Source organism: Prionailurus bengalensis, chromosome D4, assembly GCF_016509475.1.
Source record: "Prionailurus bengalensis isolate Pbe53 chromosome D4, Fcat_Pben_1.1_paternal_pri, whole genome shotgun sequence".
In the NCBI taxonomy this organism is placed as follows: Eukaryota; Metazoa; Chordata; class Mammalia; order Carnivora; family Felidae; genus Prionailurus; species Prionailurus bengalensis.
The window spans coordinates 4129641-4145000 of NC_057359.1; the positions used below are offsets into that span (position 1 = coordinate 4129641).

The 15360-nt window shown below is 47.2% G+C and overlaps 1 protein-coding gene across 6 annotated transcripts in view; it reads right to left on the reverse strand.

The window, feature by feature from the left end:
* Positions 1-15360, reverse strand: part of AUH (AU RNA binding methylglutaconyl-CoA hydratase) — a 353212-nt gene that overhangs the window by 205951 nt on the left and 131901 nt on the right. The window contains exon 4 of one of the 6 annotated variants that reach the window (XM_043567031.1): positions 741-973. The exons of the other annotated variants lie outside the window; for them this stretch is intronic. The gene's annotated coding sequence lies outside the window, so the exon portion shown is untranslated. The remainder of the gene's footprint in view (positions 1-740; positions 974-15360) is intronic. 6 annotated transcript variants of the gene reach the window in all.

Below are 15360 nucleotides of genomic sequence, written 5' to 3' on the forward strand. Positions count from 1 at the left end.
CCCTAGCATCCTCCAGAGGTGATGAGTTAAGTTTTTAATCTTGGAGAACCATCGTAATTTTACAGATTTTAACATGTCTGATGCATCAGAATCAATGCAGTTCTTATCTTTCTTTATAGACGGTCGACCACCCCATCCTTGGCTGGTGGAACTTAACGAAATTGGCTCTAGCGTCCTTCTGATGTGACCATAACAGTCTTTGGTGACTTCTTGTTGCCCAGGACCACGGAATGTTCCAGGATCATCCTGTAGCTCTCCTCCCCAGGCCCCACGTCGACCACTTGGCCCACAGCCCTCTGGGGCTGCGCTGGAAAATCTGATGCTTCCGCTCACATTGTGATCTAGCACACTTAATAACAACCATGCTTTCGAATGCATGTTCTGTATGTTCTCTTAGTCATTCTGTGTTGAGTTTCCAGACTCCGTTCTTCCAACGAATCATAAGTGTGAAGGACGGGTGCTAATGTGAACGTGGGGAGCAAATCCTCTGGCCGTGAGGACTCTGTCATGTGATGCTACCTCAACTTTTTCCCGGTCCACTCTGTTCAATCCAGCCTCTTTCACAAGACCTACAATTTTATTACACATCCTTGAAACCTTAGAAGTCAATCACAAAGTCTGGGGCAGTTTTCTCAGGGCTGCATCAAGACCACAGATGGCTGCCCTAAGAAGTCAGAACCCAGGTTCCTACTGTTCCTCCTTTGCTGCCCTCCCCCTATGCATTCTGTCCTCCGTGTTACCTCATGGTCCAAGAGGGCTGCAGCAGCCTTGTCATCACGACTGCGAACCAGGCAGAAGGAAGGGCAAGCGAGTGCTGAGTTTTCAGAGCCACTGATGAAGTCCCAGCCAACAACTGTGCCTCCTCCACGCCACTGGCCAGAACTTGGGCACACGTAGTTGCAGGGGCGTGAAAGGTCTCCTTCTTGCTCAGGGGTTTGCCTTAGCATGTGAAGGAAACCCGGGGCTCTTACTACTAAGGCAAAATGAAAACAGGTGTGCACTTAGCAGTTGCTACCTCAAGTGGTAAAACTGTGTTAATCACATAACAAAATGTTTTCATGTTTACCTATTATTTGGATTGAAAATATATTGGAAATGTTATATTCCATCATTACTCTATTATTTTAAGAAGGTGTCAAGAATTTTTTTCCCCTATGTAATCTCTTCTGGGGTAATACCACTTAAATTTACTTTAAACGAGCAACCTCTAGATTAGCGATGGCTTAAACACAGCAAGTGTGTTTTCGCCAACAAGGGCAAGAGGCGAAAATTTTCGCCCCGCTCCCCTGTGTTCGTGCTGACCTCCAGTGCCATGGGGAGCTGCTGGCCGCCATCAGGGGGTGCAAACCTTCTCCTCCCAGACCACAGTCCCAAACTCAAAGTCGAAAATAAACCAGACACAGATGCTACCTCTCTTTTGTTATACTGACATAATTTAGAGTTTAAAGCAACCTTTATGTGGCATTTCACCACCAAGCATAATGTAATACGTAAAGAACAGCCACAGTTTGCGAATTATAAATTATAGTTTAGTACTATTTACAAGGTAGAAAATGTCAAGTTTTTCTGTTCTTGTTTCTTAAGATTTTTTTGTTGTTCTCAAGAGTTATGTAGATACCACATTAAGGGCATTTATTGCTATAATGAGAAGGGATCTCAGAATTCTACAAGTAAATATCACTTCTGAATTATGTCTAAACCCCCTCTCAGAAATAGCCAATTAAGGTTACTTTTTCCTTGAACTGTACAAGACACACTGCAGGAGAATGTTAGTTTTGGATTATAATTCCTGTTGCAACTCTGTCAGAGGGCTTTAGGCAAGAGCTTTCTTGCTAGATCTTGGCTAGATGTTTACAAAACTGACTTCCTCCTGCTTTCATAATGAAACATCAAGGTCAAAGAGGAATGCACTATGTGAACAAACATGGCGTGTTTACTGGTCTCATGATGGACCATGTCACAATCATACAAAAACCATAAAAATATTTATCCTTCAATTTGTGACCAACATTTGCAGCGTGGTAAAACCTTCTGTTCTCTGAGGATTTCAATTTTTTTTTTTTAACATTTATTCAGTTTTGAGAGACAGAGAGAGACAGAGCATGAGCAGGGGAAGGGGCAGAGAGAGGGAGACACAGAATCCAAAGCAGGCTCCAGGCTCTGAGCTGTCAGCACAGAGCCCTACAAGGGGCTCAAACTCACGAACTGCGAAGTCATGACCTGAACCCAAGGTGGACACTCAACCGACTGAGCCACCCAGGCGCCCCTGTTCTCTGAGGATTTTCAGCACGTTGTAAAGTAGTGAGAGAAAACACATGCACACACATACGCACACACACACACACACACACTGGAAGAAGTAAGGGGTAAGTGAGAAGAAAACCCTAAGCAGGGAAAGCCGAGCAAAAACTAACAGAAATACATCAGTTTGGGCTTATGTGGTTTATCCTAAAGGAGCATTTAGCAAAAGTTAAAAACTTTTCTTTAATGTTTATTTTATTATTGAGAGAGAGAGAGAGAGAGAGAGAGAAAGCACGTGCAAAGGGCAGAGAGAAAGGGAGACAGAGGATCTGAAGTGGGGTCTGAGCTGTCAGCACAGAGCCCGACGCGGGGCTCGAACCCACAGACCGTGAGATCATGACCTGAGCTGAAGTCTGATGTTTAACCAACTGATCCACCCAGGAACCCCAAAGCTTAAAACTTTTAAGAACTGGGTCAGGGAAGAAAGGCTGGATATCAAAAATCGTTTTCCAGAGCCAATTAAGCTGACTGGCGACAAATTAAAACCTTTGTGATAAAGCTTTCATTGATATGCATTCTAGAAAGCTTTCCTGAAAATTAAGTCCATCACTGTTAGAGACACAGAGATGCAAAGGTTTTTTTCATGAAGAAAAAAATGACAGGGGCGCCTGGGTGGCTCAGTCGGTTGAGCGTCCGACTTCGGCTCAGGTCACGATCTCACGGTGCATGAGTTCGAGCCCCGCGTCGGGCTCCGTGCTGACAGCTCAGAGTCTGGAGCCTGCTTCGGATTCTGTGTCTCGCTGTTTCTCTGTTCCAACCCCGCTCATGCTCTGTCTCTCTCTCTCTCTCCTTCAAAAATAAATAAAAACATTCAAAAATTTTTTTTAAAAAAAGAGAATTATGCTTCTTTTCAGTGTTTACGTGCAATTTTTCCAGCCAAGATTCGAAGCACGAGTTTTTTTTAACTTTTAAAGACCGTGTCGTGCTACAGCAGACGAAACGCAAGAGCTTACTTTGCGAAACCAGCTGAAGACGGCCTCGGCGGGCATCCGCCCGCGTCGGGCCGCCGCGGGCCCCTCCGCTCCTCGCGGCAGCCGCGGGGGCGCTGAGCCCGGGCGCTCGGCCTGAGGCAGGGGCGGCTCCGAGCGGCCCTGAACGAGCGGCCGGCAACCGGCTCCGGCCAGAGCGAGGAGGTGCCGGCCCGCCAGCCCGCCAGCCGAGTCACGCGCGGAGCGACGGCAGACAGAAGGCAACGGCCGGGCTCCCCCACTCGGGCGGGACTTCGGGCAAGCCCGCCAACAGCCGCGCTGCCCGACAGCGCCACCCGGGCCGGCGGAGGCGGCGTGCGTCGGGGCTGTCCCAGACGGGAGTCGCCCGCCACCCAGCGCGCCTTCGCACGCCAGACGTGACGTGACGTGACGTGACGTGACGTGACGTGACGTGACGTGACGTGACGGGCGGGGCCGAGGCTCGAGGCGCCGTCCGTCTCCGTCCAACTGGAAACGGCACCCGCGGTCCGCAGCCACGGCCCTGGACCGCGCGGGTCAGGCTCCCCTGTCCCTTCGGCCTCCCGGGAGCCCCTCTTCGGTCGCGACGCTTGTTTCGGTTGCAGAATCGAAGGGACCGTGATAGGATCTGCGGCTCACTTGCACGGGCACGGCGCCGTCGGCAGCAGTGCGGCCGCGGCACGGGCACCCGGTCGCCACGACTCCTGCCCCCCCCCACACACCCCCCCACGGCTCGCCCGGCGGGCGGGAGGACGGCGCTTCGCACAAAGGGAGAACCGAGGCAGCCCACGCCCAGCGACGGTCTCGGTAGTGAGAAGGGAGACGGCCAGAGGCTAAACGATCCTCCCACCTGCAAGAAAAGTGGGTGTCCGCAAACCGGACGCAAACACCACAGGTCCGCCTGAAGTTAAACCCGGGCACGGCTCAGAGAAAGCGAAGGCCGCGGAGAGAAGCGAGCCAGCGGACTCTTCCGTACGCTGACGTCCAGCCATGTATCAAATTACTACTCTTGCGGGAACAGAAGCCTCCCTACGGTGAATATTCTGTGCTATCCGTCATAGGACGCTGCAGCCGCTGTACAGGGTTACGTCTTCTCTGCTTCAATCCCTGGCTAATTATACGGACGATATGTTATAGAAGATAAATACAGTCGGTTCGAGTCATGCGAGTGCAAGTACATCTCAAGGATTACAGCTGGGCTGCGTATCCCTTCCGTTCTGAGACCACTCACAGGTATGTAACTATGGCGTCAAGTGAGAATACACACGCATGTATGTACAGACATGGCCACCCTAATGAAAACTCCTGGTTTTCTTTAACGTAGCGATATTTACTAAAAATACAACGTGTCATGTTTACCCCCTGCGGTGAGCCACGTGATTACTGAAATAAGATACCAAATTTAATGGTTTGCTATCTATAGATACCACTAAATTCCACCTCTTTTTGAGTTGTATTTACCATATTATGCTTTAAAACAAACCTCATAAACATGGAGAACAGTTACGTGATAATATTCCCTAAGGCAAAAGAATGGCAAATGTGGCAAAGCATAAACCACGCGGTCTGTGCTTTAGAAGAGACTGTTTCATTACCGCCACCGATTCCGTAAGAACTACGGTTAAAGTTAAATGCATGTTCCAAGTTACCGGAGAACTCAGTGGCTTAGAACAGCAAGCATTTAGTCGTGTGCAGTTTCCGTGGGTCAGGAATCCAGGCATCGTCACGTGATCACGTGGTAGCAACGGCCTGGGTGTCTAGGCTCACTCGAGCCACTGCTGGCCTGTGGGTCCCGCCTCCCAGGAGCCACTCCACGGGGTCTAGGCTCACTCGAGCCACTGTTGGCCTGTGGGTCCTGCTCCCCAGCGGCCACTCCGTGGGGCTTCCTCTCAGCCTGGCAAGTGGCTCTCCCAGGGTGACAACTCCAGAGAGCAGACGCAAGACGGACCTGGGAGGCGATTTCCCTTGCCTTCTGCCACATTCTTTGGGCCATAAATACTCCCAGGCCTCACGAGGGAAGGGGCCCCACGTGGAGTGGGCACTTAGAGGCTGCCAAGCACAGGCACGAGGCTCGAGTGCACAGCCCGCGATGTAAAAGCCATCTCTTCTTCTGCCCATCTGCCCATGAGCGACAGGTGCATTTTTCCAGAGCACATTCACACAGCATTTTCCAAAACTCTAAAATCATCCTCCAGTCTTTCAAACTCAAGGAAGAGATAAACAGAACATGTTAGCCATTATCTTTAGAAAATAACAAAGGGGGCAAAGTGGAGAGAGTATAATATGGAAGACGTTCCTTCTGGAAAGCTCGTCCCGTGAAAAACAGTCTTTGCCAACTACGGTCAGAAGTAGAGCGAGTGACACCCACACATCACCGGCGCTTCTAGCCTTTCTAAAAAGTGTTAATTTAACTGTATCAACAAAAAGAGAGGACACTCTGGTGTTTCGTACAAACTGCACCTTGACCACTTCATTAGATGAGGGTCTCAGAAAGGGCTGAGGACACAAGAATCCTCAATGTGCACACGTTTTCTCTCTGGATAAGGACCCTGTAAACTCTCATTGATAAATGAAACAACATACACAAATATTTGACAAAATGACTAAATAATGGAGTGGGCACAAAGATCCGAATACTTTGTTTTCCCTCATCAAAAGCAGGTCACATGGTAAAAATTTAAAGATTCCGACACAGCAGAACCATGATTGATGGAATAAATAACCACATTTAGTGAGAACACATCAGGCACTGCGTAATTTAACACATCATTACTTACTTTCGCAAGAATCCCGAGGCCGCAACGATCATCAGTCCTCATCTGACAAATGGGAGGACCAAAGGCTCAGGAGGGTAACTCATGCCCACTAGGCAGAGCAGTGGGTGAACAAGGGGAGTCTGATCCTGCGGCCCACCTGCTTCTCCCGACAGCGAGCCACCCCTTCTCCGAGACAGAAGAGGCACGGCTCCTCGAAGAGCTAACTGTGGCAGGGCAAAGTCTTGGAGGGAGTTAGCGCGGGAACGCACCTGGATGACCAGAAGGAAGGAAAGACCAGCTGCTGGTACCAGGCCGTGACCGATGGCAGGGAGCGTCAGAACAAGAGTGCACGGCGGTCAGTTCCCACCGCACCGTGCTGCCACGGGGAAACGGATTTCCGTCAAGGTCCCGGGACCAAAGGCTCGGGCCCTCCTTCCACCTAGGTACGGCCCCCTCCCCTTGTGCGGCCAACGCGGGCCCGCCGCCACCTGACCCTGCGGGCCTCAGGGCTCTCCCGGCAGGAAGAGGCCAGACGCCCGGGACCGGTGGGGGTGAGCATCGGCACACATCCAGCGAGGAGGGTGCTGGGCCAGCGCGGCCAGCCCTTCACCCCTGCACTTTGAGGTCCCATGGGAGGAACAGCTGCTTCTTTTTCCATTTTGAACAGAAAACAAACAGCAAAATAAAACAGACATGGTGTTTCACAGTGGCTGAAACCATAAAGATAACTAATTAGCATTATTACTCCTTATCGGGAGAACAGCCAAGCGGTCCGTGAAATGACAGTACAGGAAGATTTTGTTACTTAGGGAACCAGTTGACAACTGTTTCCTATTAACAAAGGGGAATGAGCCATTCTTGAGCGCGTATCCGAGGAGGATGAAGCAACTCTGACTTACTGGAAACACATTATTTTTGTAAGATGTATCCAATACCCGGTTCGGGTTCTCGTAACTCTAACTCCTGCTGCGAGACAGAAATCCTGTCGGAAACAAGCAACCTTCTCCCTACACCCGAAACAAAATAAAACAAACCCCCTACCCAGCGACCACAACCCCTTCCTCCACCAGCAACAACTACCCACAGCACATCGTAGCAGCTCACGTGCGTTCGCCCACAGCTCTGATGTTGCCGTGTTCGGCTGGGCTAATTCATAACAATTATCTGATATGTATTTTCCCAACGTTCGTTGTATCGTATTAACAGAATACCAATTAAAATGACAAAACCGTCACAATAAAATGTTGGGGTACACCCCAACACCACACCCACAGACTTCCTGGTTATGCGCGACGCTCCTGGTCGCTGGCTTGCTCACAAGTGCACAGAAACGTCAGGTGCAGGTTTAATCCAGAGGGTTTTATATATTTATTACAGGTCGTACTTTAAAGTACACTGAGGCTCAGATGGATGTAAAATGTATGTGAAATTAACTTGGCTAAATGCCGATGCTCTTTCCTTTTCTCCCCAAGCCTCACAGCTGGCTTCCCGGGTACGCTGCCGAGGACGTAGGTGAAGTCCCCAGAGAAGATGGGCTAACGGCTCCCCTCACCCTCTCCCAGAGTCCTGCTCATTACACACTGCACCGGGAGGCTCCGGAGGGGCAAGCCTGTCCTCTCCCCCTTCCGGTAGAACACGCAGACGGCACTTTCAGACACGACAGCAGTTAATTACTGCCCTCCTAGAGAGAACAAAGTTCTTTTACAATCGTGTGAAATATGGCTTATGTCAACAATGGATTGACAAAGATGTTCCTTGGGAAAATTAAGTCGGAGATGCAAACGTTAAAATTAGGCCATTTCGTCAGTATTTTAAATGGAAAACTCTTTAAACACTGGAAACATCATATGCATTGATAACACATTTCAAATACATACAGCAGAATTTTCTAGGACAGATATTTGGCTAGCTCACGGCTAACTCCTAGACTCTTTCTTTAAAACGCAAGAAAAGTTAGCGGAAAGCTCAGCGAGGGGGCAGAAAATGTGAGGGGAGAACAGCACTGAGGCAGAAGCAGCACCACCACCTTACGGCGTGATCACGGCACAGCAGGCCAGGGGACGCACACGACACACGTCACCTGCGGGCCACGCAGCCCGCAGCGGTGCATGGGCGGGACGGCCTCGGAGCTGTCACAGCCCCTCTTCTGCATGAGCACAGGAGTGTGAAGGCAGCCCCATGACAAATTAAAAAGCGGAAACTTTTTGAGAGCCAGGCCGCTCTTCTCAGCTGCCTGTCCCACAGAGCAGTGAGATGCCACTCTGGCTTGCATCTGAGGAGAGAAGCAATCTGGAGGCAGAAGGCAGAAATGATCCTGATTACCTAACCAGTAATTACCTTCAAAGACCCACAAGAATTCCATGAAAAAAAAAGGCAAATGTGAATTATGAAACAAGATCAGAGGGGTCAGGATAAGTGAGTGGGAGAAGTGCCCAAGGGAGCGGTTTACAGAATCCCTACAGGGAGCAAACATCGGCCCAAAAGAGCAGCAACCTGGTCCCGTGTGACTTACAGGGATTAGCACATCGAGTCCTTCCCACCCCTTAGGAAGCAGGACCCTCAGCACCCTTCATGCAGACAGGGAAACAGGCCCCAAGTCAGGGTCAGCAGACACGGGGCCAGCACGCGATCCCAGCTGGCCGCTCCCCCTGCCCCCCTCATTCCAAGGCTCCCCAGCCCTGCCCTCCCGGCACACACACGCGCACACCATGGAATGTGCCCATCCTTTATTTTTTAATGTTTATTTATTTCTGAGAGAGAGAGAAACAGAGCATAAGCCGGTGAGGGGCAGAGAGGGAGACAGAATCCGAAGCAGGCTCCAGGCTCTGAGCTGTCAGCACAGAGCCCAAAGCGGGGCTCGAACTCACAAACCACAAGATCATGACCTGAGCTGAAGTTGGAGGCTCAATCAAGGGAGCCACCCAGGTACCCCGCCCATCCTTTCTATCTCAAGCTGCCAACAGTGATACAGGGGGGCCCCCCCGCAGGTGGGACACCGTGGGGGGCAGGGGGTGGGGCACGAGCAGAGCCCTGCCCTCTGTCCCTAGGTGGGGAACAAGTGATAAAACGGAAACAGGTATGGCCCTGATAAGGGGGGAGGGGAGCCTGGGGAAGGCCTTCTACACAGCTGCAAGCGGACCACCTCCACCCCTGGGGGGGGAATCCTGCCACCCCTGCTCCCTCCTCCCATGCTCTCGGATGACAGGAGCACAGGCAATACTCAGCCCTCAACACAACCGTCCCTGGCTGTGCAGCGCCCCTCCCTGTGCAGGGCAACAATCCCAACAGAGGCTCCCGGGCGATGAAAGAGACCCGGCATGGTAACGCTACAGAAACCCGCCAGCCTCCTCGCTCCTCCAGGCAAACCACACAAGCCACCCGCGGAGGACAGCAAAAGCACGGGGCGGGCCTGAGACACCACTCTTCAAGGAAGGAAGCCCAGTGCAAGAACTAATGGGAAAGTTCCCATAATTTAGACAAGACGTGAAATCAATACATGAGACTCAAAGGGGCGAAGATAAATCAGGAGACCAGAACGTAAAGGAGCCCTGCAGCTAAGAAAAGCGCTGAGGACCAAAATATAACACTACTCCAGAACTCACACAGGAGTCAGCAATGGCACAGCATGAAAGGAGCAAGGCGGAAGGCATCATGCTGAAGGCAAAATGCTGGCAAAAGAAGGTACGACACGCACCCGGGTAAGTTCGAGGCTGAGCAAACACGGGGCAGACGGCTGTTCCTCAAGGAACGCAAGCCGCCAGGGCTGAGCACCAAAAGCCTCGGGAGGGGGGCAAACCTGAAGGCTGGGAAGAGGCTGGGCCCCTCTCCGTCCACGCCAGCAAGCGCCTCCCTGAATTCTCACCTGAGGGATGCGCCAGCCCCACTCCGGCTGGGTTCACCCATCTCCCCGGTTCCTCCCGTCCGTCCCCCCCACCCAGTCCTTCAGCCTCGTCATCCTCCGCAGTCTGGTCTTCCTGCCGCTGGAGGTCTTCAGCCACGAGCGGGAGGGGGCCAGTGATCTCCAACCTTCTACTTAACCTTGCCGTTCCCTTAGTCGTTCTCTGCATGCGACCCTCTTGCGCGCCCTGATGTTGCATCTGCACCGTAGCACGTGGCTGCAGGAAATCTCGAGGTCTGGGGAATGAGGCTGCCCGGAGCTCAGCCCCCAGGGCCAGGGCACAACCCTGGCCCAGGAAGCCCTGGAGAACACTGAACTCTCCTGCAACCCCGACCACTCGACCCTGGTGGCACGGCCCCTGTACCCCGTGTCTACAAGGCGGCTCTCCTCTCCAGCCCTCACGTAGGCACTCAGCAACACTACAATTCACAGCTTCTCCATCCGCACGGGTCCTGTCTACTTCCCGCACCCCCTTCCCTATCCGCCCACAACGCTGGTCTCAGAACGAGGCCACACTCCTCATCTGAAAGGAATCCCTCTATTTCCTCCAGGATCGGAGACGTTGGATCGCCGTATTGTTTTTATTCTCTCGGTATTGTGGACCCCTCCTGCTTACGGGGTCTACTTTTTCTGCTGGTGAGTCCTTTCATTTCACTGACACACTGGCTCTTTACAGGGCACCCGGCAAACACTTAAAGTACAACGGCACATGGGGCCCCTGGGTGGCTCAGTCGGTTGAGCGCCGACTTCGGCTCAGGTCACAATCTCGCGGTCTGTGAGTTCGAGCCCCGCGTCGGGCTCTATGCTGAGAGCTTGGAGCCTGGAGCCTGTTTCTGATTCTGTGTCTCCCTCTCTCTGACCCTCCCCCGTTCATGCTCTGTCTCAAAAATAAATAAATGTTAAAAAAAAATTTTTTTTAAAAAAATAAAGTACAACGGCACAAATCAGCATTTCAGAAATAGTGTTTGCCTGTCTACTGACGGCAACATCACACATTCCCTTCCCCCCCTTTATTATGTTTTCTTCATTGAAGTCGAAGACATACAATGTTATGTCACTTTCAAGCATTCGACATCATGACTTAACGTTTACACACGCGATGAAGCAATCACGATAGGTCTAGTGACCATCCATTACCATACGTAATTATTATAACATTATTGATGGTTTTCTCTGTGCTGTATGTAACACCCCATGACCTACTTATTTTATAGCTGGACGTTTATACATCTGCATCCCCTTCACTGACTTCATCCCTTCTCCCACTTCCCACTGCTGAGAACCACTCATTTGTTCTCTCTATTCGTGAGTCTGTTTCTGTTTTGTTTGTTCATTCGTCTTGTGCCTTAGATTCAACATCGACGTAAAAGGCAGATGTCTTTCTCTAACTCTGACTACTTAGCAGAATACCCTCTAGGTCCGTGGGTGCTGCCACAAATAACAAGATCTCATTCCTTTTTATGGCTAATAGCCAGTGTTTATCCATTCATCTATCGGTGAACTTTATCCATTCATCTACTGATGGACACTCGAGTTGCTTCCATATCTCAGCTATTGTAAATAATGCAACAAACACGGGAGTGCAGATACCTTTCTAAATTGGTGTTTTCATTTTCTTTGAATGCCCATGAGTGGGATTATTGGATCATACGGTATTTTTAATTTTTAAAGGAACCTCCATACTGTTTTCCACACTGGCTCTACCAATCGACATTCCCATTAACAGTGTAGGAAGGTTCCCTTTTCTTTTTGACACTGTGTGAGGTGTATCTCATTGTGGTTCTGATCTGCATTTCCCTGATGAGTGATGTTGAGCACATTTTCACATATAGATTGGCTATCTGTTGGTCTACTTTAGAAAAATGTCTACTGAGGTCTACTGCCCATTTTTTAATTATATTGTTGCTTTGGTGTTGAGTTGCATGAGTTTATATATTTTGGCTATTAACCCCTTAGGGAATATATCATTTGCAAATATATTGTACCATTCAGTAAATTGGCTACCTTTTCATTTTGTTGATGGTTTCCTTTACTGTGCAAAAGCGTTTTGTTTTGACACAGTCCCAATAGTTTATTTTCGCTATTGTTGCCCTTGTCCAAGGAGACAGATCCAGAAACATTGCAAAGACTGATATCCAAGACGTTAGAGCCCACGTTTCCTTTTAGGAGTTTCAGAGGTCTTAACATTTAGGTTATTTTTCTGTATGGGGTAAAAAAAAAAAAAAAGTGGTTCAGGTTCATTGATTTACATGTAGCTATCCAGTTTTCTCAACACCACTGGTTGAAGAGACTGTCATTTCCCTATTGTATATTGTCACTGATTAACTATCCCCTTTGTCATAGATTAATTGACTACAAAAGTGTGGCTTTGCTCTGGTGTCTCTATTAAGTCCCACTGATCTATGTGTCTGTTTTTGCACTGGTACCATTCTGTTCTCGATTACTGTAGCTTTGTAGTATATCATGAAATCAGTAGGTGTGAGGTCTTCAGCTTTGTTCTTTCTCAAAATTGCTTAGGCTATCTAGGGTCTTTTCCAGTTTTATACAAATTTCAGGACATTTGTTCTAGTTCTGTGAAAAATGCTGTTGTTACTTTAATAGGGATTGCATTAAATCTAGATTGTATTGGGTGTATGGGCATCTAACAGTACTAATTCTCCCAATCCACAAACATGGTATGTTTTTCCATTTATCTGTGTCATTTTCTATTTTTTTCATCAATGTCTTCGAGTTTTCAGAGTATAGGTCTTTCACCTTCTTGGATAAATTTATTCCTAGATATTTTATTCTTTTTTGATGCTATTGTAAATGGGACTCTTCTCTTGATTTTTCTTTATACTGGTTTATTATTAGTGTATATATTTGCAACAGATTTCTGGATATATATTAGTTTTGTATGCTACAACATACATTTATTACTTGTAATAGCATCTTGGTGGAGTCTTCAGGGTTTTCTATATATATTATATATATAGATATATATATATAGATATATGTATATATATAGATATATGTATATATATATCTATATCTATCTCTCTATATATATATCATGTCACTTGGAAACAGTGACAGTTTGACCCCTTCCTTACTAATTTGGATGCCTTTTATTTTTCTTGTCTAATTGCTGTGGCTCGTACCTCTAGTACTGCATTGAATAAAAGTGGCAAGAGTAGGCATTCTTATCTAGTTGCTAATCTTAGAGAAAAAGTTTTCAGCTTTTAAACATTGAATATGTGTAGCTGTGGGTTTGTTCATATATAGCCCTTTATTATATTGAGGTATCGTTCCTTTACATCCAGTTTGCTGTGTTTTTAGCATAAATGGACACTGACTTTGTCAAATGCTTTTTTGCATCTATGGAGATGATCAGATGGTTTGTGGCCTTCATTTTGTTAATGGGGTATATCACGCTGATTAGTTTGCCTACATTAAACCATCCTTACATCTCTGGGATAAATTCCACTTGATAGTGGCATATGTCCTCTGACTATATTGAATTTGGTTTGCTATCATCAGAGATATTGGCCTATAATTTTTTTTTTAATGGTGTGTTTGGTTTTGGTATCAAGGTAATGTTGGCCTCAGAATGAATTTGGAAGTGTTCCTTCCCCTTCAATTTGTTGGAACAGTTTGAGAAAAATAGGTTAACTGTTCTTTGACCGTTTATAAGAATTCAATGGTGAAGGTAACTAACCCTAAACTTTAGTTTGTTGGGAGTTTTTATTACTGATTCAATTTCACTACTAGTAATTCATCTATTCTGATTTTCCATTTCTTTCTGATTCAGTCTTGGAAGATTGTAGATTTCCAGATTTCCAGGAATTTACCCATTTCCTGTAGGCTGTCCAACTGTTGGGTCATAATTGTTGGTAGTTGTCTCATGATCCTTTGTGTTTCTGTGGTGTCAGTTGTAAACTTTTCCTCTTTCACTTCTGATTTATTTGAGTTCTCTCTCGTTTCTTCTTGATGAGTGTAGCTAAAAGTTTATCAATGTTGCTTATCTTTTCAAAGAACCAGCTTTTAGTATCATTTATATTTTCTATTGTATTTTTTGTCTGTATTTCTTTCTTTGCACGCTCATCTTTATTACTTTCCTCTCCCCCTTCTACTAACACTGGGCTTTTTGTTCTTTTTCCATCTCCTTCAGGTGTAAGATCAGTTTGAGATTTTTCTTGTTCATCAAGGCAGGCCTGTCTCGCTATACACTTCCCTCTTAGAACTGCTTTTACTGCATCTTGCTATCTTGGAACATCGTGTTTTCATTTTCATTCGTCAAGGCCTTTTTTATGTCATTGATTTCCTCATTGAGCAACTGGTTGCTCAGTCTCTATGTGTTTGTTCAGCCTCTATGTGTTTGTGTTCTTTTCACGCTTTCCCTGTTACTGATTTCTAGTTTCACACTGCTGTGTCCTGAAAAGATGCTGGATAGGATTTCAGTCTTTAATTTATCGAGACTTGTTTTGTGGCCTAACGTGATCTATCCTACAGAACGTTCCATGTGCACTAAAATACTATATATTCTGTTGCTTGTGGATAGGATGTTCTGTATATATCTATTAAATCCATCTGGTAAAATGTGTTGTTCCAAGCCATTCCTCCCTTATTTTCTGTCTAGATTTTCTGTCTAGATAATCGGATCCACTGATGTAAGTGGGCTATGAAAGACTCTTACTATTGCTGTATTGCTGTCATTTTCTCCCTTTATGTCTACAACATTTGCTTTGTGTGCTTAGGTGGTCCTGTGTTGGATACAGAGATATTTACAATTGTCATATCCACTTTGTTAGATTGACTCCTTTATCTTTATGTAATGCTGTCTCTTGTTAGTTTTTGTCTTAAAGTATGTTTTGTCTGATATAGGTATTACTATCCCAGCTTTTCTTTTCATTTCCATTTGCATGGAGTATCTTTTTACAACCCCTCACTCTCAGTCTGTCTTTGGGTCTGAAGGGAATATGGTAGGAAACATATGATGGGTCTTACTTTTTTATCCATACAGTCGCCCTCTGTCTTGTGTATTATTTATTCTCTTTACATTTAAAGTAATTATTGATTAGGTATACTTATGACCATTTTGTTCACTGCTTTCTGGTTTTTTATAATTCGCTGTTCCTTTCTTCTTCTCTTGCTCTCTTCTGATTTGATGACATTCTTTATTGTTATGTTTAGATTGTTCTCTCTTTGTGTAGCTATCATAGGTTTTTGGTTTCTGGTTACGTGCGATTCATGTAACACCCTCTGTATACAGCAGTCTATCTTAAGTTGATGTGGCTTCGGTTCAAACACATTCTAAATGAACTACATATTTTCTCCAGGTCTGTGGTATCCTTCCTTCTTGTGGGCTGGACATGGGTCCCAATCAGACCTCAACTCTGCCTCTCCTGCCCTCCTTGATGTGGCCTTTTCTTTGTATGTCAGTCCCTGGAAGAGCTGTTCAGGTCCTTGAAGGAGAGAT